Raw genomic sequence first — 3458 nt, forward strand, 5'->3', positions numbered from 1 at the left:
TCAATCTCATCAATTAAAAATTAGAACTCATATAACAGTATTATATTTATGCCTTAGTGTGTATTGCTTAGATCCTTCTAAAATCGTCTTGATTGATTCTATATCTTTCAAATATACTATATATTTTTTAAAAAAGTCTCCCAGTGGCAGTCTCAAAAGATGTGTACCTTAAGTCATCCTTCCCTATAGTATAAGGCTTCTTGCAGACATACATTTTCCAAATAACACAAGATAAGCTTTAAAATTGGAGAATTATTAGATAACCATTGTAAAAAATATTGTTTTTCTTGTAGAGGCCATTAGTACATGTAAAAAAAATAATAGTCTTCCTTTTACTTATTGACTTATCAAGATCTTAAAAACAATGCAATTTCTTAGACCTAATAGTAAATATTGAGGAAAAAGTGTAAAATTTAAATTCAAATTCATAGCCAAAAAGCATTCTACATTTTTCCAAACCAAAGAAATTTTAGGATAATACCACAAAAAGTGGAAAATATCGACATTGATCTTATTAAATTTTGGACAATAAGAAGTTGACTTGTGAGTGTCATCTTTTTAAAAAGAACACGGTATCCTAACTGAATCAACCTGAACTTCAAAACTCTGAATTCATCAGAAAGAATTATATTATTAAATGAAGATAATGATATAAAGATATCTCCTGCAAAGATCTCAAGAAATTAGACAATGACTTTGCAGTTACTTTTAGAGACAACTTATTGCCCAAATAATTGTCCCAAAGTGAGTGGCTAATAATTCTTATAGTGACTGCCAAGAGGCCAAGTTCTTAGTAACAGGGTCTACAATTTTCTATTTTTTCTGTTTGTGGAACTAAAAGAAAGTAGTGTAGAATCCATATCCAAATAAGAAAAGAAGGGAGTAAATTGATAATTAAAATATTTAGTATTAAATAAAAGTTTCCAAGTAAATATTGAATCCCTGTATATTAAGGGGCACATTTACTTAGCTCGAGTGAAGGAAAAGAATAAAAAAAACTTCGAATTTCGAATGATTTTTTTGGCTACTTCGACCTTCGACTACGACTTCAAATCTAACAATTCGAACTAAAAATTGTTTGACTATTCGACCATTCAATAGTCGAAGTACTGTCTCTTTAAAAAAAACTTCGACCCTCTACTTTGCCACCTAAAACCTACCGAGGTGCAATGTTAGCCTATGGGGAAGGTCCCCATAGGCTTCCTAACAATTTTCTGATCGAAGGAAAATTGTTCGATCGATGGATTAAAATACTTCAAATCGTTTGATTCAAAGGATTTAATTGTTCGATAGAACAATTTTTCCTTTGATCGTTCGATCGTAGGAAATGTGGTAAATCCTTAGACTTCGATATTCGACCAAAAGTAAATGTGCCCCTTATTGTATCTAACATTTCATTGTCATTTTACAATAAATATGAAAAGTTACAAGTTTTTAAGATGTAGTAGTAAGAACTAATGTTCAAGAAGTTAGGACAGAGTAAATGAAGAACAGGTAGGTTAACAAAATAAAAACTAAATTAAACAGAGTTAAGCCAAATGGAAAAAAAAGAACCACTATTTCCTGCAGAACACTAGCTTGGTTGGATTAGATAAAGTCAAACATATCTGTTGAAATATGAGCATTTTAAAAATCTGATATTTATTTGTGGAGTCAATAAAATCAAAATAAAGTGACCAAGTATTTTTAAACAGTACTTTGATTTTCGCTTTGCTTGTTTTTGCTTTAATTGCTTCCTGCCAGCTCAGCTGATTAAGAAATTAAATTATATCTACTGAGGGGCTATTTTTAACCAGTTGTAAAATAAAGGTTTTTTTTAGAGGCAGCCATGAATAAAAACAATTTGTTCATATGTCTTGCTTAAGCAAAATGACTGGAGATTAGAAGATACCCTGCCATTGTTAATATGCAATAAAGCAAAACTTGGAGATAGCTTGACACTAAAATTAAAACACTTCTTTCCAGAAGTGCCCTAATCTTAGAACAGGACCAGAAGTAATAAAATAAGTTAACATTTTTTTTTCACATTTAGGATAAGTTTTTATCAACATGTATTTAACCCTCCAGTTTTCAGAAATAATAATTTAATTATAAGTACTGTATATATAGAATGAACAAGAACGGAGGGAGACACAATCTGTTGTAGATAGTCCATCCATTTAGAAGATGCTCTTACTGATGGATGGGTATCATGTTGAGAAAAATCCCAAAATTTACTAGAAAGTGTAGTAATTCTTATATTTTGAGAATATTTTGTGAATTCTACAGTGGCCTCAGTGTAACAATGATTTTTTTATAACAAGGTTGTTTCTGTTCTCAATCAATAAGAATCAAGGCCACATAAACGTGTTAAATAATAATTATCAATTTGAGCATTTTTAAATTTTCTTTAAAGACTGACCATGGAATTAAGGATTAAAGTACATATTTCATTACTATAACTTCTTTATCATCATGAAGCAGAAATAGAGAAGACCCCATCTAGAATATAAATTGCATTGCATAAATTTAAATAGCCTTTATTGCACACATGTAGCCATATGTTCAGTAAAGGCTTTTTACATTTTGAACTTTCAACAGTGTTGTGTTATACATTGGAATTTGGAAATTCAGCTGGTGAGTACACCAGTTTGCTGAAAAAGTGGTGAGTGCTGACTGAAAAACATTCCCATCTAGAATATGCCGTACAGTTTTGGTCTCCATCACTCAAACAGGACATTATTGTATTAGAGAGGGTACAGAGAAGGGCAACTAAGCTGGTAAAGGGAAAATCTTAGCTATGAGGAAAGACTGGCCAAATTGGGGATGTTCACGCTGGAGAAGAGGCGCTTAAGGGGAGATATGATAACTATGTATAAATATATAAGGGGATCATATAATAATCTCTCTAATGATTTATTTACCAGTAGGTCTTTCCAACTGACACAAGGTCACCCATTCTTATTAGAAGAAAAGTTTCACCCATTCCAATTAGAAGAATATTCGGAAGGGTTTTTTTTTACAGTGAGAGCTGTGAAGATGTGGAATTCTCTCCTGAATCAGGGGTACAGGCTGATACATTAGATAGGTATAAGAAGGGGTTGGATGGTATTTAGCAAGTGAAGGAATACAGGGTTATGGGAGATAGCTCATAGTCCAAGTTGATCCAGGGACTGGTCCCATTGCCATTTTGGAGTCAGGAATGAATTTTTTCCCATATTATGGAGAAGATGACTCAACCAAAGGCTTGCTCAATCTTCCATATTATATTTACGGAAAGTAAGAAACACAGATAGAAAACTCAATTGAGAAAAGAAATAGAAAATGTCACAAATTATGAACACACACATTTAGCCCTAAGAGTTGATGACCAGCTCTTAAATTACCAGTAGTGATAGGTGAATCTGTGGTGATTTTTTTCAAAAAATTTGCTAAGTTGCGAAAAATTGGTTGAAACTAATTGAAGTCAATGTGCGGCA

This window comes from Xenopus laevis, chromosome 1L (genome assembly GCF_017654675.1).
Source record: "Xenopus laevis strain J_2021 chromosome 1L, Xenopus_laevis_v10.1, whole genome shotgun sequence".
NCBI lineage: Eukaryota > Metazoa > Chordata > Amphibia > Anura > Pipidae > Xenopus > Xenopus laevis.